The sequence below is a fragment of the Crocodylus siamensis genome, chromosome 4 (assembly GCF_052110815.1).
Source record: "Crocodylus siamensis isolate JL-2025a chromosome 4, ASM5211081v1, whole genome shotgun sequence".
In the NCBI taxonomy this organism is placed as follows: domain Eukaryota; kingdom Metazoa; phylum Chordata; order Crocodylia; family Crocodylidae; genus Crocodylus; species Crocodylus siamensis.
In genome coordinates, this window is record NC_143398.1 from 241,552,269 (window position 1) to 241,576,161 (window position 23,893).

Here is a 23,893-nt window from a genome sequence, read left to right on the forward strand (position 1 = left end):
TTTCTCTCTTTGCTTTTTGCAAGCACAGAACTCTTATTGAAGCTATATCTGACAGTGCAGTTAATACACCTGAAAAGTTCTGTACAGGCTATAGACCAGACTTTCGAGCTTGAGCCATAACTCTGTTTCTTCCTGTTTGCCCTCTGTGATTAACCCCACAGGCACAAGTTATTCCAAGATGGTGCATAATAAAACAACAAAATCTCTACCTGCTAATGCGCATTCTAAAAACGTTAACATAGCGCAAGTGCTTTGAGACACTTTCTCCTTCATATGCCTACACTAAACTGACATTAATAAAAAGTATCTTTTATTGAAGAATTTCAACAAGCTTTACAAAGACAGGTAGCAGGAGGAGATGAAGATGCAGAGAATTTTGAGCAATTTGCTTGTCATTACTTTATGAGTCAGTGGCACCATCCCACACTGGTCACAGATTTCTCACTGTTCCCATTAGATAACTAGCATTAGAAATAACAAGTTTTGAATCTATTAAAGAAGACTAATGTTGAGAAAATGATCCTCACATTTCAAACTTCTGCCTGATCCTATATTTGTTATTGTATTGAATATCAAACAGTCCCCATGTAAGAGGTGGCTTTCTATCATATCAGCCTTCATTCCAACCAAGATGCTTTTCTGAAAGAAATGCATTTCTTTCTCTGCCTTTCTTTTATACATAAAAAGCAACATTTTAAAAGGAGAGAAGGGGATCGGAATCACCTTGCTCCACATCTTTCAGCATAAAATGCAAACAATAGTTATACACAAAGGAATAACTATTTCTTATTATAGTACTGAAATTCAGAGTGGGTCTGTCTTTAAATACAAATCCACTGTTAAATTCTTCAACTCCTGGCTATTACATTTTAATCTAAATTAGGTCTGTTTTGCCAATCAGAAAAATCTACTAAGAAGCAATAGTTCTGGTTTTCTCAGAAGACAAGCTTGCATAGGGACAACACAATGCCTGCTGCTTTAAAGCTACAGAGAAATAGGAACCAACCTTCTTAAGACACATGCTAGTAATTAAGTCCACACACTCCCGGAGTGGCACTTGAATCTTATTCCCCTGCCTGATCTGCTGCCCCTGCCCTCTCCCCCATATAGAACGAACACAGGCTGCCCATGACACTTGTGGCAGGCATGTTACTGGGTGACAACGCCTGCCACACAGCACGTCCTTGCATGGTGCTGAGTTGGGTCAATTACTATTGAGGTAATTCAGCACATTCCATAATGTGCATCTAAAAGCCATAGGCTCTGCAACACAGATGAGATGAGTCAAACTAATCCACCACACAATTTTCAGTAATAACACATGCAATTTGCAGTTGTATGCTACTGCAAGGACTGGAACCCTAGTCTGTGGGCCAGAAACAGCCTGCAACAAGGTACTTTCTCCCACAAACCCCTCGAGAGAACCCCCCTCCCCTGTTCTGCACCCAGGAGCATGAGGCACAAAGGGGGGGAGGGGCCTGCAGAGGTGATTGACAGCCTGAGATAGAGGCTAGGTTTCAAGCAAATCTTACTGTTTGTAAACAGTTGTTGAAACTTGCACTATGGTATAGAATGAAACATCTGTCATTTTGTTTTTTGAGGGGCAACATGTCTGATACAATAAAAAAAAACAACAACTCTGCTGTAAAAAGTCACCTTTTTGGCTCTATAGTTCAGGGGCCAGCAACTGTCCAGTCTGGCACAAGCCAGGTGGCTTTGATGGCATATCAACAACCTGGAGCCTTTCCCCATGCCCTAGCTGGGGTGTGGCAGCTGGGAGCTACACCAGCGCTTTTCTTGGCCCCCTACTCCTCAGCTCCGACACAAGGACAGCTTCCAGCCCCAAAAGAACTGCACTGGGGCTGGGAAGCTAAAAGATGCATCCACACCCCGGCTGCTTTTCCCCAACCTCAGCCCCTTTTCCACTTTCCTCCCTCATATCCTGCCCCAGCTGCAGTGTAGACAGCTGAAAGCAGCCCAGCCATGGCTTGGTTCCCTGCCAGATCGAATCTGCAGCCACACTGGAGGTGGGGAGCCAGGGATGGGGACAAGCAACAATGATGCAGAAAGAGCTTCTGGCTGCCCAGCGTAGCTCATCACTGCCCAGACCCACCACAGACATAAGCAGAGACAAAAGCCTTCTAGCTCCACAGGCCAGATCCACCACCTCCACCAGTCAGATCCAGCCCATGAGCCCAGTGTAGGTGATGTGCCTATGACATTTGTTTTGGTGTTTAATTTTCTTCCCATTACGTAAATACAATGACCAATACATAAAGTAAGGAGGCGTGGCAGTGACAAATGAACAAGGAATAGCTGCCCACAGGAGTTAAAATAGACACAGCCTATGTAATTCCTTCACAAGCAAAAACCCACTTATTAGAATCATAGAAATTAAGGATTGGAAGGGACCTCAAAAGAGGAAGTCGAACCCCCCTGCTCTGGGTAGGAATACTGATGAGATCAAATGATCCCAGCAAGGCGTCTGTCCAGTCTCCTCTTGAAGACTCCCAAGGCTGGACACTGCACCACCTCCTTGAGAAGTCTAGTCCAGATTCTGGTCACTCTCAGCTTAAAGAAGTTCTTCCTTTCATCCAACCTGAAACCATCCTCTAACAGTTTACAGCCACCGCTCCTTGTCCTCCCCTGGGGTGCTCCAGTGAACAGCTTTTCCCCTAGCTCCCACTATTCACCCCTTTGCAACTACTTTGCAGCCCTTCCAGCTGATACTACACCAGTTGATAACTACTGCCCTGCATCGTGAACATGGGGTATGGAAAGGTGATGAATTCTGAAGATAAGTCTGGATACCTCACCACTCTTGTCATGCTCTGACCCAGGGATAGGCAATTCTTTTGGGTAGAGGGCCGCTTACTGAGTTTTGGCAAGCCATAGAGGGCCGCATGACGGGCAGCCCAGAATAAACTAATATTTATTTTCTAAATTTTTTAGGGCCCCACAAGCTGGACAGAATGGCTTGGTGGGCTGCATCTGGCCTACAAGCCACATTTTGCCCACCTCTGCTCTGAACCCTTCTTGGAGTCACATGACATCCACATAATGATGCTGGGGAATCTCCCACAGAGATTTAGTCCCACTCCTGATTAGAAGTGCACAGAAGCTCAATCCAGAGAAAGAAAAACTCAGCCTACATGTGCCCATGAAGATAGCCTCAAGTACATCAACATCATCCCAGGGAATCACTATACACAGAGAAAACTGTGCTGAGATGGTGATGCTGAGGTTCCAAGAGCACAAATTTCAGTTGAGGCAAAGGAAGCATTTATCTTCCTCAGAGCTTGCATTTCAGACTGTCTATAGATTCAGGCTGACAATGCTCCATTAGTTACACTTGGGTCATGTTTTCAAGCTTTTCTCTCCAGCTACAGAGGGTGGGAACTTGCTTTTCAAATGAATGGTGAGAATCTGAAGAACTAACCAGACTTAAAATTCTGTGCCATAACCCATCCATGTATACAGTACAAAGAAGATGTGTGACCCTCTTCCCTAGATCTTCTGACCAGATTTTAACAACACTGCCTGCCACTGCCCCCCTATTTTACCTGCATCAGGTTAGGGTGCTATGTCTTATGGTTGTATAACAGGGTTGACTGTGTAGTTTTAGTAATAGGTTAGACAAAGATTTATGAGATAGGATGGAGAAGGATGATCCTGCCTCAAAGGCACGGGTTTGGACTAGATCAAGAGTAGGCCACTGCAGGCACATGAAGAGCTTGGCATGCGAAGGCACTCTGCTTGGTACACATGCCTCAGGGCAGACAGCAGGCAAGGGGCCAGGGCTATGCTGCCCCAACAAGGATTGGGCCCCTTGCAGCTCCCCCACTGTCCACCCCGGCACACCAGCCACCATTTTACAAGTCGAGGTCGCCAGTGTTTTTGGCACTCTGCCCAAAAACATTGCTGGAAAGCAGGCAGGCTGGAAAGCAAAAACAGTGTTCTTCTGCAGCCCAGGAGGGCAGCAAGCAGCAAAGGGGAGATTAAGATTATTTTGGAGAAAAAAAAAAAATGTATTTTGTTACAATTTTTTCGTAATTCATTTTTGCTTGTTTGTTTCTTTGCACCTTGAATGGCGCATATCCTGGTCCAGGGCAGGGCTACTCAGCTCAGCTGTGTCTAGTGCAGCTCCCAGACTCAGAAGCTCCAAACAGAAGCTAAGGGTGCAGCAGAGGATTGTAGCCACAACAAGCAGGGCCTGTAATCCCCCTGTAACGGGACAAGTGCCTTGCCAAACGCACCCACCTGAGACTCGTACACAAAGGATGTGGACAAGTCCGACAGAGTAAATGGTTATGGGACTGCAGGGCATGATTTGTGAGGAGAGGCTGAGGGAACCGGGTTTACTGAGTTTGCAAAAGAAAAGACTGAGAAGGAATTTGATAGCAGCCTTTAATCGACCTGAAGAACTTCTTTATGGTCCATGCCCCCATGATCTGGAATAGACTGCTGCCGAAGGTGGTTCAAGCACCTACTTTGAACACTTTCAAGAGACATTTGGATGTTTATCTTGCTGGGATCCTGTGACCCCTGCTGATTTCCTGCCCCTGGGGAAGGGGCTGGACTCCAAGATCTTCTGAGGTCCCTCCCTGCCCAAACATCTATGAAATTGCTGTCCCCTGGACAAGGCCATGTCTGGAGGTCCCATCCAGCCCTACTTTTCTATAATTCTAAAAATGCTGGTATGCAGGACAATTCCCAATTAATTTCCCTTTGGGAATCTGCATGCCTCTGGATGTACTTCTGCCTCAGAGGGCAGGATTCAGGCGGCTCCCGTGGAAGGTAAATCCTGCTTCTGTGCACGGTCACAGGAGATTCAAGAGCAAGGGCTGAGCAACCTATGGGTGAACTGATGCTCTCAGTAAAAGGCCTGCACTTGGTGGTTCTTCATGGTCTAAACTACCTTTGGGAGCAACTAAAGAAAATGACTGCTGTTCTGCTGGGTGTAATTGAGATTAGGATTCTTTAGCATTTCTAAATTTATCAATCTCCTTGACAGTCCAGTTCTCTTCTGCTACAAAATCATGTTCCTCTCCGGGGGGGGGGGAATCAACCTGTCGACTATGCATAAAAGGCTAACCTTTCTCTCCCACTTTTACATAACAGTTCAGAATGTCTTGCTGTTATATCATGCATCCATTCTTCTAAACAGATTGTAAGAACCTATAGACTATGTCTATACTAGAATTTTCTTTAAAACTTCTCACTATTGCACCACCACGAACAGCAGGAATGGTGGGACTACAGAATATACAGGTCACCTGAACACTTCTCATCATGTATCTCAACCTGCAAACTGGCCCTTCCCTCCAATACTCAAGACTTAAGCACTCAGACACAATAAGGTACCGGGTAACATGGGGCCCCTGCAAGACAGGGTGGAAATTTGGTCGTCATACCAGATGACAAAGCTAACCTATTTAAGGACTTCTTTGCCTCCATTTTCCTGAGCAGGGACCAGATCAGCCCCTCCAGGCCCTAGGGGAGGCACACCTAGGCTAGGGGTCAGGGAGGATCTAGTCAGGGAACTTCTGGAGGGACTGGACGTGTTTAAATCAGCTGGTCCGGACGATCTCCACCCCCAAGTACTGAGGGAATTAGCTGAGGTCATCGTGGGACCCCTGGCATGGCTGTATGAGCACTCCTGGTGCTCTGGTGTGGTGCCAGAGGACTGGAAGGGCCAATGTGGTTCCCATCTTCAAAAAGGGGAGGAAGGAGGACCCAGGGAACTATAGGCCAGTTAGTCTTACCTCATTCCTGGGCAAGCTTTTTGAGAGAATTATTCTGGCACATGTCCATGAGGGGCCAGCGGGGGAGATTATGTTTAGGGGCAACCAACACGGGTTCATTAGTGGCAGGTCCCGTCAGACCAACATGGCAGCCTTCTATGACCAAGCCACCAAATCCTTAGACACAGGGGCAGCAGCGGACATGGTCTTTCTGGACTTTAGGAAGGCCTTCAACACTGCCTCTCTTAATGAGAACGGGGTGAAACTGGGGGAGTGTGGTGTCGACACCTACACAAGCAAATGAGTCGCCAACTGGCTGGAGGACCGCACCCAGAGAGTGGTGGTGCACAGGTCAATTTCGACCTGGAGGGATGTGGGCAGTGGGGTCCCCCAGGGCTCGGTCCTTGGGCCCGCAATGTTCAACATCTTCATCAGTGACTTGGACAAGGGGGTAGAAAGCACCCTGTTCAAATTTGCTGATGACACTAAGATATGGCGGGATGTGGGCAAGCTAGAAGGGAGGAATAGGCTGCAATTTTGCCTAGACAGGTTTCAGAGGTAGGTGGACGAGAACAGGATGGGATTCAACACCGACAAGTGCAAGGTGATGCACCTGGGGAGGAACAACCGGCACCATACCTACAGGCTGGGGAACTCCCTTCTCATCAGGGCAGAGGCGGAAAAGGATCTGGGAGTCATCACTGATACCAAGATGAACATGGGCCGGCAGTGTGAGGAGGCGGTCAGGAAGGCCAACTGCATCTTGTCCACAGATGCATCTCGAGCAGGTCCAAGGTGATCCTCCCCTTCTATGCGGCACTGGTCAGGCTGCAGCTGGAGTACTGCGTCCAGTTCTGGGTGCTGCACTTCAGGAGGGATGTGGACAACACGGAGAGCAGAGGAGGGTCGGGGGCAGCAGGACAGGCCCTACGAGGACAGACTATGGGACCTGAACCTGTTCAGCCTCCACAAGAGAAGGCTGAGGGGGGGATCTAGTGGCCTGTTACAAACTAGTTAGAGGGGACCAGCAGGCATTGGGGGAGTCCCTGTCCCCCCAAGCACTACCAGGAGTGACCAGGAATAACGGTCACAAGCTGGCAGAGGGTAAATTCAGATTAGACATCAGGAAGTGCTACTTCACTGTCAGGGCGGCTAGGATCTGGAATCAACTTCCAAGCAAAGTGGTGCTGGCTCCTACCCTGCGGGGGTCTTTAAGACAAAGTTTGACAATCACCTTGCTGGGGTCGTTTGACCTAGTACTCTTTCCTGCCATGGCAGGGGGTCGGACTCGATGATCTGCTCAAGTCCCTTCCAACCCTACTATGAAAATATGAATATTCCTAATTTTAGGGGCCTCCTTTATAGTCCAGAGAAGCTACTTCATTCTCCAGGTGGGAAAAATATGCAGACTTCTGGAACTGGCATTTTAATCAGCTAAACTCTCCTGGTCAATGTCTACAGCTAGTTTTCTAGCAGTCAGTCCCAAACACGCACCATACCCAAGAGACTGCCTGGACCAAAACATCCAATCCATCACGAGAGAGAGAGACAGGCCAAAGACAGTAAGGGAAGATGTCAGAAGGCCACAGGGAACACATAGGGAACTCAAGGAAGTACAAAGAGAACCTGCCTCATGCTGTAAATGCAATACCCTAATGGCAGAAATAGAGCACATCAGTACTCACTGCAAGGAGACTTCCAATCACACGTAAGGTTTTCAGAAGACCCCAAATGACCTCAGAACCTAAACTGAGTTTCCAGGAAGATACTTATGCTCTGAAGTGTATTCAATTTAAAGCCCTAAGCTCCTAAACTACCAAGTTAATTTTTCTAAATACATGTAGGCACAAAGGATCGAAAATTGTTTAGGCACACTTAAAAATTTTTACCTATTATTTTTCCTTGTTACCAGCTCCAATTATGCATGCTGGTTCTTTGTATTTCAATACGACAAACATTCCAAATACTATAAATAGTTTAATCCCAAGTACATATTCAAGCTTCCCTAAAAATTTAAGGAAATTCATCACTAAGTGTTTTGGATCAGGAACTGATTTAACAAACATAATCCAATACAGCTCTTGCAATGAAGACCAGCAATGCAGGCTTGCATACACAAAAAAAAAAGATAGCCTGGAATAGTTATTGTAGAATAGGTTCTTTTTGGGGACATACATATTCCACACAAAAAGTGCTTTACATCCATGTTTTAGACAAAGAAACAGATAACCAAGTATGGAATAAAAGTGTCTTCATGGTAAATTAGAGTAGATTGGCTACAGCACTTTCCAGTCAAAATCACTTCCCACTTGAACAAACTTCAAATAAACCACTTTTACATGGAATTGTTTGCTATTCAAGTGGTTTCAGACCAGATAAATCATTGTTCTGGAAAGACTGCAAAAAAACAAAAGTGACATACCAAGCCAGCTGTAAAAAAAAGCCTGCAAACATTACTAAAGTTTTATCTACACAATTGCAAGATATGGACTTTTTTGCTTTCAAGTGCTTGAACTATTACCAGTAGAAACATCAAGAAGAAATGTTTAAGAACTGTCAAGTTGACTCATACAAATATAAAGTAATTTCTATCCTTTTAAAAGGGCTGAAAGAATATTCTTCATAATGGGAATGTATTTAATTAAAACCCACTACTGAGGCATTTCTGTTCAAAACTAAGACTTCTTCTCAAATTGGTTTCCAAACATTTTTAAAAAGAATGATTCACAGAGAATTTAACAACAAACTCTATTAAGCAGACCTAGAAACAGGCTGGACTCTGCCACTGTGAGCCACCCCAGTATCTTGTTGATCCATACTTGGTGCATTGTAATATGATTAACTAGTAGCATTCTCAGGGTGAAACAGGAAGAGTAGAATAGTTTGCTTTTCTTCTGACCTCTGCCTGTTTTCAGCATAAGTATCTAGAAATGACAGATCATTTTATCACTGTGCTGTGTCAGCATGCCCATTCTTAAAGAGAAGATGACTAGAGTTACTAACGTTTATATTTTGTGTAACTTGCATCAACATCTTCATTAGCAACCTGGACGAGGGTGTGGAGAGCACCCTGTCCAAGTTCGCTGATGACACCAAGCTGTGGGGTAAAGTGAATACACCAGCAGGCAGGGACTGCATCCAGGCAGACCTGGATAGGTTAGAGAAGTGGGCAGATCTGAACAGGATGCAGTTCAACAAGGACAAGTGCAGGGTGCTGGACCTGGGGAGAGGGAACCAGCATTATGGTTATAGGTTAGGGGCTGCCCCTCTTGGCAGTAGAGGCAGAGAGAGATCTTGGAGTCAGGATTGACTCCAGGATGAATATGAGTCGCTGATGTGACGAAGCAATAAGCAGAGCCAACCGCACCCTGTCCTGCATCCACAGGGGCATCACTAACAGGTCCATAGAGGTCTAGCTCCCCCTCTATGTGGCACTGGTCAGGCCGCAGCTGGAGTACTGCGTCCAGTTCTGGGCACCGCACTTCAAGAGGGACATGGAGAACCTGGAGAGGGTCCAGAGAGGCCACTCATATGGCTGAGGGCCTCCATGGCCAGCCCTAGGAGGAGAGGCTGAGGGACCTGACTCTCTTCAGTCTCTGTAAGAGGAGGCTGAGGGGGGATCTTGTGGCTGCCTACAACCTTATCAGGGGCCAGCAGCATGGACTTGGGGAAAGTCTGTTCACCAGGGCCCCCCTTGGAGTCACCAGGAACAATGGCCACAAGCTGAGGGAGGAGAGGTTTAGGTTAGATATTAGGAAGAACTGTTTCACTGTAAGGGTGGCCAGAGCCTGGAATAGGCTTCCCAGAGAGGTGGTGCTCTCACCTTCCCTGGAAATCTTCAAGAGGAGACTGGATAGGCACCTGGCTGGGGTCTTATAACCCCTGCCACTCCCAGTGCTCCTTCCCACCCATGGCAGGGGGTGAGACTCAATGATCTGTCTAGGTCCCTTCAGACTCATTGATTCCAACTAAAACGTATTTTTATTGTTACAACCTAAATCAATTTATGCAGTTCCTTTCAGCTCAAACATATTTTTAAAATACATTAAAAATTAAACGTGCTTTCTTCATAAAGAAATTTCCAAGGTGTAAGTTTTACCCTTAAGCTTGGGAAAAAAAAAATCTGAACCCAATAGATAAGATATACCAAGGTAATGGTATATCTTAATTTTTAATTATTTTCCAAGAAATACACAAATATATTATCAAATACACTTAAACATAAAACTCTAATCTGATGTCCTACCTATACAAATAGTTTGTTTTTTTCTGAAGTCCTAATTTTATGGGGGGAAATCTGAAAGAAAATACTGAGTATGTTCAAAATACATATATATAACTGAACAACTCCCAGCGTAATTCTAAAATACTCAAAAACACCTCCAAATTCAGGGAAACAGAAAAGGAAAGGAGACAAGAGAAGTGACATAGATGGATAATTAACTACTCCTGGCATACATAACTACTCTTGAAACATTACCTGTTTTGCAGCACAGGGCTTCTATAAAAAATGTGTGGGGGGAAGGGGAAAGGGAAAGAGGGGGAGAAGATAGACAGAAAGAACAAGGAATGCTAAAATTAACATCTGACAATAAGGTTCATACTCTAGAACACTAAATTCCTAAAGGAGACTTTCATTTTAAAGATTAATTAAATGAAAGATTAGAAGCTCTCTAGATAGCTCTAAGCTATTTAATAGGACTGAAGTAAGCAATTAAAATATTCAGTGTTAGTTACCACCACAAGTACTGCTTTTTCTCGCTCCTTATAATTGGAGGAAAAAAGATATATGTAGCTCATAACAACATGCACATCTCTGGACCTTTTTTCACAAAACCCATTGATTTTAAATATTCAAAGGCAGGTGGAATTAGTACACTTCAGTGGTGCCAAAAACCCACACATAGTATTCATTTCTATCAATTTTCCTCAGCTAGAAAAGCTTCAAGAAATGTCATATTGAAAATGTTTACCTACCAGATACTACACATTTAAAGAAAAACAACTCCAGCTAACATTTAGCCAAATTTAACAGATAGGTTCAGTTCTGACAAATTTACATTGTCCCTTTATAAAATAGGTGGTTTTGACTGATACAGCAGTTTGAACTAGAAACGGTCCTCATCTCCATTACAGTCTTTTCCTCACAATTTATAAACCTATTTATTTAGCTATTATGGAAAATGGTTGCAGCTAATACAGTATCTACAAAGGCCACTCTTTCCTTGTCATCTCATTCCAAGTGCGCTAAAATACAACTGCACCAAGTCTGTTACAATGACGTGGAAAGCAACAGAAATTGTTACATTGCACTTCTATCATTTGTTACCATGCCTGATTTCAGCATAGTTCTACATCTAATTAAATGCAGCATGCAACAATGGCTGCTTGCATGGAGAAAATCTACGTTAAGAAAATTTTGAGGATCATGATGCAAATATAAGTGGCTGACTTAGTTAAGCAAAATGATTGAGTCATGAATGAAATGGAAAAAAAAATAAATAATGTGATTCCTCTTCTACTATACAGTGATCTTAAAATTAAAAAGTCAACAAGCTGATACATAATAAAACAGCTTTTGATTATTTAAGTCATTAAAGGGATATCAACAGATTTCAGGGGTAAAGTTGTTCGAGTCAATGGTAAAATTCCCAGGTTAAAAATAACAAATCTTCTTGTAAGGATGAATGACTGAATATGCAGAGTTTCTTTCATAAAGTAAACTTAAAAAACATCATCCACTATAAAGCTAATATGCATTATATTAAAGTAAGACTCCTTGCCAATGTTTTAAAATTTAGAAATATGATTTACATCTAAGTTTTGAAAAAAAGTATCTAAAAATTGTTACTATTTAAAGCAATCGGTAGTTAGTTAAAGTAGCATACAAAGTCCCCAAATGGGAATGAAGCCCCGCTGGGTAGCTCTCCATGCAGGTACAGAAAAACAGTAATCTATGGCTTAAATGGCTAACAGATTTCCCAAATGTAACAATTCTTCTCAGGATCGGAGACTGGGTCCAATCCTCCACAGGATCAAGTCCTTAAGGCACAACAGGTCAGGATTTACATTATTTCTGAAATGCAAACAGATATTCTCCCCATTATTTTTATCTGTATAGAAAAGCCTGTGGCAAAGTGTTTGATGGAGGTCCATGGATTTAGCATATTTAGTTTTTGGTTAACTGTATTAAGAGATTATATTTTGACATCATTTTTTATTTAGTTTGTATAGTACTATTTTAAATACATGTATATAACTTAAAAAAATCCAATTTAAATCAATCATTTAAATAAAGAAATCACGTTTTATTTACCCAGCCTTTCAAATACTTGCATACAATAAAAGGTATGTGTTGTTTAATATATACGGACACATTGACTACATTAAGACACTTTAAGGTCAAAATTATTAAAACATTATGTTTTAAGATGCAAGCCTCAGCAAACTATTTAGTAGCTCTGATCTAACCGACAGGTGGCACCACTTAGGTGTTTAAGCAGACAAACACTAAAGGAAAAAGTAAATACTGTCATGTCTATAAAGGATATTAAAATGAGAAAAAGCTTTAAAATACAGAAGTGTGTTCAAGATATTAAACTGTTAACAGAAATACAAAGGTAGCCTTAAAATAAAACACATTAAATGTACCCAAAACCTTTTTAAAGTAAACTGCTAAGACACAAGTTTAAGCTTTCATTTTCACTGGTATACTTGGAAGGTATACATCTTCTATTTCTTTACATGTTTGTCAAGCTTAGTTATCATTGCTAGAACTAATAGTGTTAAACTCTGGCTCTTGATTTAAAAAAAAAAAAAAATCTTTTTGTTTACTTCTAAAATTCACTTGTAATTTTGAAGTTGTCTATTTATTCTATCCAGAGTTTAACTTTTTTGGTGTTACTTTACAGAACCACTTCCATTCACCATTCAAAGAATTCAACAAAACTCTAATCAGAATAGCGCATAAATAACTATAGAGATCAATGCTGCAATTCACCCAAAACTTTAGTGACTTCAAAATCCAGAACAGCATTTGTTACCAGGAAGACACCATTGACTTTTCTCCTATTATGATTTTGTATATTGTTTTGTTTTTTTACACTACAAAACATGTAGCAATTGCATTTTGAAAACTCTGTGTTTACATTCCATACTCCAGGATCATACATATTGTGTTATATTCTTTCTGCAAGCTTATAGTATTGAAGTTATTCACTGCATCAAATTCAAAAAGTTGCTAATGCAATACTAAGATTTAACAATTAAAGTCTAGCCTTTGGCCACTAACCATCTGTGCCCACTCCCATATTAATCGTTCAAATATACTATAAAACCCAAGGCCAATAGAGGTATTAGATTTACTTTCATATTTTCTTCCAAGTTCATAATACTTCTGTCCCAATCCTATTTAGGTTCTGTATGCACAATTAATAAAAACATGATTAATGTAACCCTCTTGGATGACTTTAATCCATGTATTAATTTCACTTTCTAAGATGTATTCTTTTTGCTCATCTTCTGTGGGAAGTCACCATCAGTTCTTTTACTGCAGGAAAACACCTTAAAGATACAAGAATTCGCCACCATTTAAGGATCTAAAAGTAGTGGCCATAAAAGTAAAAGGCCTATCATCATAGTATCTTCTGGCCTGCCAATGAGTACCACATTTTTCACATACAACGCACCCCCAAATACAATATGAATCTTTTTTTTTTGAATGGCAGAAAGCAGAAAAAAATATTTTTTTTGAGGCATGGCTACATAGAGAAGGGATTGAGCCTAATCCTCAAAAGCCTCACCCTCCCTTTCCTGTGTAACAAACTAGTACCCCAACAGCTCCTGAAAACTAGCCTCCATGGGTAGAGCTATGGCTGTGAAAAGTGCTAAAGAGGCTGAGTTAAAGTCTGTGAAACAGAAACCAGGAGCAGCTACCAGATAGCAAATTTGCCTGGAAAATGTTAGCTTGATTGGTGGAACATCATGACCATTGAATAGGAGAGATGATACACTTGTAGCGTGAAGAACAACAAGCTATTAAGTCAACTGACTCCCTCAGCTGCCCAGTAATACCACAGCTGCTGCACTGGAAGCAGGAATCAAAATACAGTGCTTCTTTCCCCGTCTAAAAATCAGCTTCCCTCCTTAATACATGCATCCCAATTTGGGAAAAAGCTGAATTTTGGGGGAAAGTCATATGTTGTATGAGAAAAAATACAGCATACCTAGCCTTCAATGAGCTCATTTCACCTCAAGCTAAGTCAGCTGCAGCAACCCTGCTGATTTAAGCCGTTTAGACTGGGTGTAAAAAGTGAGATACTTTTTGAGTTCCAACTTAAGTTTCAAGCCACTGATGATCTGGAAAATCTGGCACAAGTTATTCTGAAACAGATCCAGAAATAGACAGAAGATCCATATATAATGCAATGTACCAATACCATTTGCAGATAATAGCATGTATTGCCCAACAGGTAGGCTACCATATTTTTAATAAACCAGTTTCTCTACAGCTCTCACAGAGTTCCAGACAGAGCATACTGCTGTAGTCCCGCATGAACAGAAGGCAAAAGTCACCCTGAGTACGCACTGAAAAGAAGAGAGAACAGTCTAGCATAGTACCCTATGCTGCTATTTTGTTGTTCACAGACAATTACTTCCGCAAACTCAGAGACTGCATGTTAAACTAAGAATCTTCAGGAGACTTTCAAGGAAAGTTGAAATCCAACCTTCTAACCGGCCCTCAAAGGACTTCCTTCTTCCTATCATTTCTCTGCTGCAAATTGAATTTCTGGCTTTTCATCCAGGTATTTTTCTCACTCAGGCCTAACTAAACAATTGTAATGAATGCAGTTGAAGAGAGTGACATGGGGCCAAAAGTTGTTAGCACTTTTGCCAGGGTAACTTAAAATTCCTCACAACTTCACTGAATATTCAGCATTGGGAAACTGAATTGGAAGCTGCAAGCAGGAAACCAAATAGGACATTACAAACCTAGCTGTTAAGGCCAGGACCAGAAAGCCTAAGTGCACTAAACGCTGACTCTTAGTGAAAGATGTTATGGCCTTCTTGCAGCTGATAAGACCATAAGCTTGCAGCGCATCTAGTCTCAGTATCTGCCTTGACACCATGTTTGCAAGAACCAGAAAAACTGCATCTATAGTTCCATCAGAGAATCTATTCCAGGAACAAGAGGTTTTGTCTTCTGAGATGTCAATTCATTCTTATACCTTCGAGGTTTGTGGGACACCTGGTTTTACAAAGCATGTCAGTGATGCCTGCAAAAGGAACTTAACTATTTGTTTATTTTTGCATGTTCTTTCCCTTTTACTGGACCACGCAGTTGGTCCAGCAAAAGCATGAGAGGTCCTTTCACCTTAAGCATTTGGTGGTTGATGTTTACAGTATATTTCTAATTATGATATGAAAGCAGGAACATATAGCCATTCTTGAAAGAAAGACTGTGACTTCTTTAACCTTGGCACCCTTAGTGCTCCAATGGGTCTTTCTTGGTATCCAGGAATGGGAAAATAAACCAATAATTCTAAGCTGAAGAGGATGCTCACACAGGAGGAACAACTCAAGATTCACATTCTCCCCAGTTTACTTTAAAAACAACTGTTTATAGAATCACCATACATAAAATCTGAACTAAAGGTTTAAATAACAGACACTTTTGTATATCAAGGATCACACACACACACACACACAAAATGAATTAATAAATCCATCAAAACATTTTTTTGGTACATGTATGCCTTAAAGTCTAAGCTAAATACCAGGTAAAAAAATTATCTTCTTTTCCAGGCCTGAGGAAGAACATTTTGTACCCCAAAGCTTCTTTAATTATATAGTTAGTCCAATTAAAGATATTACCAAACAAACCTTACTTCACACACATTTGCCAAATTATAATGGCTACAATGCTTTAACCATATTAAAACATATAAAAGTAAACCAGAACTGAGATTTGATATAAACCAAAGGAATAAAATCCTAGGATCAAGGAATAATTTTCTTCTGTATTTATGGAAATTGGGACATATTATAAGCCACTGAAAATTGCTACTGGCACATGCTCAGCACACCTTACTAGACACTACTGCCAACATTTCTGAACATCTGATTCGCGATTAACATGATTCCAAGTGCCATGGAACTTTGGTAAGACTTAGGATCCTTCCTTTTGTGTGTCCTTGGGAAGAGGTATTTAGCTAACTTCACAGATTCATTAAAAAAAGGCAAAGGTATCAGCAGTAAAATATCCTTTCATCCCAGTTGGGCTGGGAGTCTAGTAGCCATAAATCTTCAACTAACCTGCACAAATATTTCTATGTACTATTACTAACATATTTATCACAGGCACAAATACCATTACCTCCATTTTACAGACAAAATAATACACCGCATGTAGCTGAAGATAGAGTATGCCTTTCTGATACAACAATCAAGTCTCATTTATACAGTCGCACTGCCTTTCAGAGCGAACGTTGGAAGTACGGGCAGTACAACCACACTGTACTCCACAACTATGAATAAAATACTGGAATTTTGAGTCTTAGCTTATGGTCAAGTCACTGGCAAAGTACATCATCACATCCTTCACAGCCAACGTGTTCATGCAGAAGTTGACCATTTATCTTTTACCTCCTACAACTTATCATAGTAGCTAGGGTCAGGAGGGACCTGATCAGATCATTTGGCCTGGCCCCCTGCCACAGGCAAGAATGAATGATGGGTTCAGAAGACCCTGGACAGGTGATCATCTAACCTCTTTTTGAATTTGTCCAAGGTAGGGGCAAGGACCACTTCCCTAGGAAGTTGGTTCCAGATTTTGGCCATTCTAACTATAAAATTCTGCCTTCTGATCTCTAACCTAACCTATTCTCTATCAGCTTATTACCATTGTTCCTTGTCACCCCAGTTGGTGCTGGGGAGAATAGGGGTCTTCCTATTTGCTGATGATCTCCCCTGATGAGTTTGCAGGCAGCCAACAGGTCCGCCCTCAGCCTCCTCTTGAAAATTAAGTCAATACTTCATTAGCTTGTTACCCTTAAAAAAATCTAAGGAGTGGCTAAAGAGAGACAAGGACTGCAAACACCCCATGGGAAGTACCCTAGCAACTGCTTTTCAAGCCCCATGGCAGCAGTTCTCAACTGGGTGCTGTGCAATAGCACTGGCATTAGCACTGCCACTACAACCAGGTGAAACTGTCCAACGCAACTCGTGTGGAGCCTAAACAGGAAGTGATGGTGACTGGAGCAGGCCCTCCTGACTGCATCAGGTTTACCCTGCTGCAGCCCTTCCCAGTCTGGCCCTGCATGCACCTCCTAAAAACAGGTGCATGAGACAGTTCTATATGGTGGCAGTGCAGCAGTCTGGAGATTTATTTGTGTTCACTGTGTTTCTACAGGCCTCTGAAGTTATTTCCCAGTCAGGCTCTGTAGTACACAAGGCTCAAGGGGCACTCATTTGCCGGTCATGGGAGTGCTCTGAGAAACTCTGAGGTAAGCTAAGAAAGTACAATAGTAGTTATTGATCAGGGTGATGGCAACATTACAGAGAGGTACCTTCAGTCTAGAACAGGGGTAGGCAATGTTTTTTGGCCACTGCACCAAAAAACATCATAATGCTTACCTCAGAAGGTGCCAAAGTGCTGGCATAGCAGAAAAACAAAATGAGGGAAAGGGGTACACGGCAGGATGCCCTGCTTGTGCCCCTTCCCTCCACCCAAAGCCCCTGCCCCCCAGCCCAGGCTCTGTGGCTGCCAGCAGCTACCCCAGCTTTGGGTAACTGCTGGAGCCCAAGCTGCTTCCTGCAGGGCTTGCAGTGTCCCAGCAGCTCCCCAGAGTCGGGGCCAGCTGCAGCGAGGAGGCTCCAAACAGCTGTGCCAGACTCCAGCACCAGCTCCGTGCTGGCGCACCTTGGAGCAGGCGGTGGAGGTGGGGCCTGAGGCAGCCCAGCCCCCATCTCTCCCCCGCTCCCAGTAGGGAGGTGATGAGCAGCAGGCTGGGAGCAGGGGAGAGACATGGGCTGCACTGCCTCAGGCCCCAACCCCACTCACTGTCTGCTCCATGGCGCACCTGCACGAACCCATCCAGAGCTGGTGCTAGAGCCCGGCACAGCTGTTTGGAGCCTCCCAGCTGCAGCTAGCCCCGGCTCTGGGGAGCTGCTGCCAGCCAGGACCCTGGGCTGCTCCCAGCAGGCAGCTGGGACATTGGAAACCCTGCTGGGAGCAGCCTGGGCTCCATCGCTGGCAGCAGCTACCCGGAGCTGGGGCTGGCCGTGGTGCGCCAAGCAAAATGGCCTCACGTGCCATGCTCAGCATGCGCGCCAGGGGTTGCCGACCCCTGATCTAGAAAGTTTGAGAACTAGTATGTTAGGGAATGCCTCAACTCACAAATGGCAGCTTACTACAGCGTACATTCCACAGTCAGGGAAAATCATCCTGAAAACATCCTTTGTTACATATCACAATTATTCATATTAAACGGCTATTTGTTTATTTAAAATGGATTCTATCCATTTTTGACTTGCAAACCTTCCTACCATCTTTCAAGTCATATATTACAGAAACCATCTACAGGTCAGAACAACAGTATTTCTCACAAATGTTAGTTTTAAAATTGGTCAATGGAGTTACTACAGCGCAATTTTAAAAATGTCCTTAACCAGAGACCAAGTATGCCCTCATGAGGTCTTTCATGAAGGAGGAAGACAAGAGAGGTGAAGGTCTAATATAAGTTTCATGTGAAATATAAACACTTGCTTAATATAGCTTCCTTTATATACCTGAGGAGTTTAATTATACCTTCTTTTTTTTCTTTTTTTTTTAAATACTTTAAGGTGTCCTACAAAAGTCATAAGAGCAGTATTTAGGGTCTGCAATATAAGTTATGAAAAAGTGGCCCTTTTATTCAGCTATATCTGTAAAGCTAGTTCTAATGATCATATACTAGCAACTACTCTGTCATTAGGTTAAATATGGCTGGCAAAAATAATCCAAAACAAAAAAATTGTAAATGTTGAGAAGGGCTGAAAACTTCACAAGTAACAGGTAACACAGAAATATTTTGTTTGAACTTTAAACTCTTTAAAAGAAAAGAGAGAAAAAGACTAAGCTCAGAATTCTCCATGGCACGCTGTAAAGTATCTTTAGTAGATCATATTGTGTTACTGTAGAATGATACATCTTGGACAGTCACTCTCAACCAGGGTGCTGGATTACCCTGGGGTGCTGCCAAATCCTTTGAAGAGTGCCTCAAGGTGTGAGGAGATAAGCAATAAGCTAAGCAAGCAAGCAGACACAGGCTCATGCTTGTCCCTGCCTGGCTGATTCCCTACCCCCACTGCAAGAAGGTAAGCACCGTAATTTATAAATTAGTTTTTGAATATGGGTGCCACTCAGGTCACAAGTTATGGAGGGGTGCCTCAAGTCCAAAAATGCTGAGAACAACTAACCAGGCTTTCAGCATACTAAGAACATCACAATTTTAGGGACTACAAACTTTCAAAAAGCTAAGTTAAAAGTATTGCTCTGCTATTCTTTTCATTTTGATCAGGTGGAAGGCAAGAGGGAAACAGACACTAGCTCCCACAACTGAAGGAACGCTGATTTTGCACACAGCTGACCCAAGGATGAAAGAACCAGATGCACTACAACAGGGGTGTCAAACTTACAGCCCACAAGCCAGATATGGCCTGTGGAGCTCTTTCATCCAGTCAGCTGGGTAGTGAACCTTGGGGGGTGCTGGCTAAGGAGTGTGTGACCTGCTAGAGAGTTTGGTGCCCCAATGGACATGGTTGTCAGCAGCAGAAGGCAAGAAAGGACTGTGCAGATGCAGCTTGCTTGCCCTGCAGCTGCCAGATCCCCACTGCCCTGGTCCACACCAGAGTGAGTCCGACACCCCTGTACTTCCATGTTGGTCATCCTTTCCTCTTTTCTCTTCTCCATTCACCTTCTCACCTCTTCTGTCCCATCCCATCCGTCCATTCCCCCCACCCCCGCTTCTTTTTCTTGCTGCACATACCATTTTCACAGCAGCATAGACTGGAGCACAGGAAAAATTCATGAGAACTGTGCAGCCTCCCATCCTTTTCTGAGTAGTGATAGCACCAAAGCCGTTTATAAACAAAGCACAGTCACATGCTTCTGATAAAAGATTCTCTTGTTTGACCACTTTTATAATTGGCAGGGATGGAAGTGAGATGGCACAGACACAGCGTGTGAAAGGCATGGGACTCATGTGATCTCACAAGAGTCAGACCCAGGGCCAAGGATGGGGGGAATACAATATACCAGAAAAGCTAGCCAACAGCATTCAGCAGAATTGACTAAATATATGGGCAAAGCAACACCTCAAATTACTCATCAATATTAAACAATACTCTGACAAAAGAAAACATTATTTTAATAAAGTTTTAATTCAAACAGGGAAGTCTAAACATTCATTTCACATGTTCACCGTTCTTGCTATAACAAGCTATTTAAACTCTTATCTTGACCTGTGACACCTATGGGTATAAATTGCCATAAGCAAGTCATCTTACCTTTACTTCCCACCTGCTATGTTCACATCAAAGGACTTAGTCAAGCAAATAAGCCTTCTAACCACCTGCCCAATTGGTGGAACATGAACAACTTCAAAGCATAATAAGTACAGCTGATTTTCATTTTGTGAACGTCCATTATTTAAATATGGACATTCACAAAAGCCTGTGGTGTTTACTCACTCTTGTATAATATGCTGATAAAAAACACAATTTATTTTTTAAATGGAAGTATATAAATGAACCCAAGAGATTGCCAGCTAGAAGTGACTCAATAAAACACTTTCAAGATAATCCACAAACACTCTTCACAACCCTAGCAAGATATCTCCCCACATTGACTGATACATCATTGGGCAGTGCTACAATAGACTTTTTTTTTTAAAATCAGTGGTGAAAACACAATTTTTTCACAAAGTAAACAAACAACGCACTACATCAGGTCCATCCAAGATCAGTGACCAAGGGCTGCCTGTCACATCAGTTGAGCGCCCCAGGCCACACACCATATGAGCTGCATGCCACAAGGGCCACACAGGATCCTCAAGACCCCCATCACATGAAATCCCCCTGCCGCACAAATAGTGTGACCTCCCCCCCACATTGTCATGCAATCAGCATAAGGTCCCTCCCTCCTCCTCCCCACCACCATGGAAGCAATCCTCTCACCCCCTCCACCACCAGCACAAGCCATCTTCTTCACTATTCCACCCTCTACCCCCAAGCAATGGAAGCAGCAGTGGCCAGCTGGGTAGCCCTGCACTATACTATTAACACAACTTGTGCTTTTATTTTTGACTCCAATCCTACACACCCGCACAGTGGAATGGAAGTTGATGAAATTTTAACAGGTACAAAGGTATACCACAAATATTCATGAGCAGCAAGTGCTCATGATGAATAAAGGCCTAGTACTTCTGTAATGAACATTAAAACATAACTCCTGCAGTGACTCCTGTGTAGGTGGATCCCTTTGCCCACACAGGGGTCATTGCAGCAAAGCCAAAATGTAGTTCTCAGGGTGTATGTTTACAATATATCCAACAAGGCATGTTAACCCAAGTGACATGTTAACAATTAATAAATGAAGTGCCTGTCCCACATTAGAGAGCTCCTTCACTGAAAATAGTAATTAGCATTACTTTTAACATGCTAGGATGCTTGTTTGGTTTATTTGTTGTATAAATACCACTGCTAACAATAATAAGCTATACATACTAGTTACAGAAAGGCTGTCAGATTAACTTTCCATGGTAACATTCTAAGTACACCCGATCCCGAAAGTATTTTTAGCAAGAGTGTTCAATCAATACTGTTTTTATGTTGTCTACATTAGAAATTAAAAGGGTAACACAATTGTAAACCAACAAAAGCATGACAGAATATATCTTTGTAAAACTATTTTATTGATGTAGGAAACAGTTTATTTCAGAACCTAAAATAATGATCTTAAATTATAAGCCAGAATCTAGGGACATAGAGACTGAGTGGTAAGAAAAATACCAATACCAAGGTATGTTTCAGCACTTGCCACAGCATAAAGTAGACCAATTACACATCAAACAATGAGGAAGAAGCTCCTAAAAAATCCTGCCCACTAGACATCTGAAGAGCCTAAAGAAAGTTCAGCATTAAGAACTAAATCCATTCTAAAAATGGTATCCTACTTGGTTATACCTTTCTTAAGGCTCTCAAGCCAAACACTGAAAACCCACCTTCAAAACCTCATCTTTATATGCACTCACAGTTGTGTTACATAGAAACAGTTGCGACTTACAGACTGAGAGAGCATGCGCACCCCCCCACATACACATATGTGCGCACACCCCCAGGACTGACAGATCTATCAGTAGAAGGATAAAAAACTGGCGTCTGTCATCAAAAAAAACAACAACCATGAAATGGAAATAAAGTAAGTTTCCAGGTCAATGAAGCAAGCAATGCCTTATAGAAAATATGCCCCCACAAGATCCGTTTCATCTTAAGGCAACGAAGGGGTGTTAGGGCAGCTTGTCACATTTTATGCTTTAAAGTTGCACGTACAACATGTGCGCCTTATGCAGGGAGGGGGGCAAAAAACCAATCTGACAAGAAAGCGGTTTGATAAAACCGAACCCCAACGTATCCACCTCGTCCTGCCAGGCAGGCAGGCAGCAAAGATGTGCGGAGCTGGAGAATGCCTGGCTGCATCCGCACGCACCAGCGACTCCCTGCTTCACCAAAGCCTCTCTTGACCCCCTCCCCCCCATTCACACCTGACTCCCACCCGCCAAAACCTTGTAAAAAACAAACAAACAAAAAACACCTCCTGCTGAATTTTCGAAATCCATCCAACCCCCTGCACCTCCCCATTCCCTTCATCAGACTCCCGGTTTGAAGCAGCCCCTAGCCTTCAAGGTACAAGGGGGGGGGCAGGTCTGGCCAGTTTGCCCCCATCCCCCCATGGCGTGTTATGGAAGGGGGGGGACGAGGCACGAGGCATTTTAAAGGAAAAAAAAATCAGCATAAACGGCCTTCCCCAGGCAGCACGGGGGGGGGGGGGGCAACAGAGATGTAACCCCCGCCTCCAGCCCATGTCCTGGGGATCTCGCAAACTTTCCCACGGGGTGCCTAAAAAAATTAAAATGGGGGGGGGGGCAGCAAAAAGACGATGGCCCCCCCCCAGTTACCTAATTCCCTCCCAATCACCTCATGCCCCAAATTACCTCACCCCCCCTCCCTCATTACCTCAGGCCCCCCCTACCTTCATATAAGAGCCACGTCCGTGCGGAGGAGCGAGGCCAGGCGGGCCGGGCCGGGCCCCCCCGCCGCGCTCAGTTGCCCCACAGCCCCCGGCCGAGCCGGAGCCGGAGCCGCAGCCGCCCCGCTGCCGCGCAGCACCACATCGTCCTGCGGGCGGGGGGCGGGCGCGGAGACCCCGGCAGAGGCGGGAGGAGGAGGCGGAGACAGTCCGCGGGTCGGCGCTGTGCGTGTGCGTGCGCGTGTGCGGGAGCGCGGCGAGGACGGCGGAGCCTCCGCCCCTCAGAGGCTCGCCCGCTCCCTCCTCCCGGTGGGCAGCGGCGGCGCCTTAGCAACCAACATGGCGGCTGCGCAGTCACCCACTGAGGCGGCGGTGATCTCGCGAGAGCCGGCCCTGGGATGGGGGGGGTTGCCCCGTTGGAGAGGATACTACAAGATGATTAGCGCACCTTGCCGCCAATCACCAGTGCGTCTAAGGGACTGGTCCATCGGGATACAAGCACCGCCCTCCCTGCGCTTCAGTTGTGTTCAATGGAGCCGAGGGGAAGGGGAGGGGAGGGCGACATCTGCTGGCGGCTGGGTTGGCCTGGGGCTGTGCCGCAGCTCCAGGGGAAGCTGGAAACCAGCCCCACGTTTTCAAAGTAATCGGGGTTGGTGCTGGAGGGTTGATCTTGTATTGGACCAACCAGATATGTGGAAAAATAATAATAATTGCAAGCTTTTGGGCAATGAAAGGGGGTTTTTTTATTATTTTTATTTTTGCAAAAAAAAACTGGTTGGTCTAATAAAGGATATCACCTCCGCCACCAGCCATGATTGCAGACCAATATGACTACAACCAGGAGACCTGACACATTTCCAAG

The 23,893-nt window shown here is 43.7% G+C and overlaps 1 protein-coding gene across 2 annotated transcripts in view; it reads right to left on the reverse strand.

Annotated features, from left to right (window-relative positions):
- PTPN4 (protein tyrosine phosphatase non-receptor type 4) overlaps nucleotides 1–23,369 on the reverse strand; it is a 213,236-nt gene extending 189,867 nt beyond the window's left edge. For both annotated transcript variants that reach the window (XR_016442124.1, XM_090046053.1), the window contains exon 1: nucleotides 23,035–23,369. The gene's annotated coding sequence lies outside the window, so the exon portion shown is untranslated. The remainder of the gene's footprint in view (nucleotides 1–23,034) is intronic.
- Nucleotides 23,370–23,893: the final 524 nt, after the last annotated feature.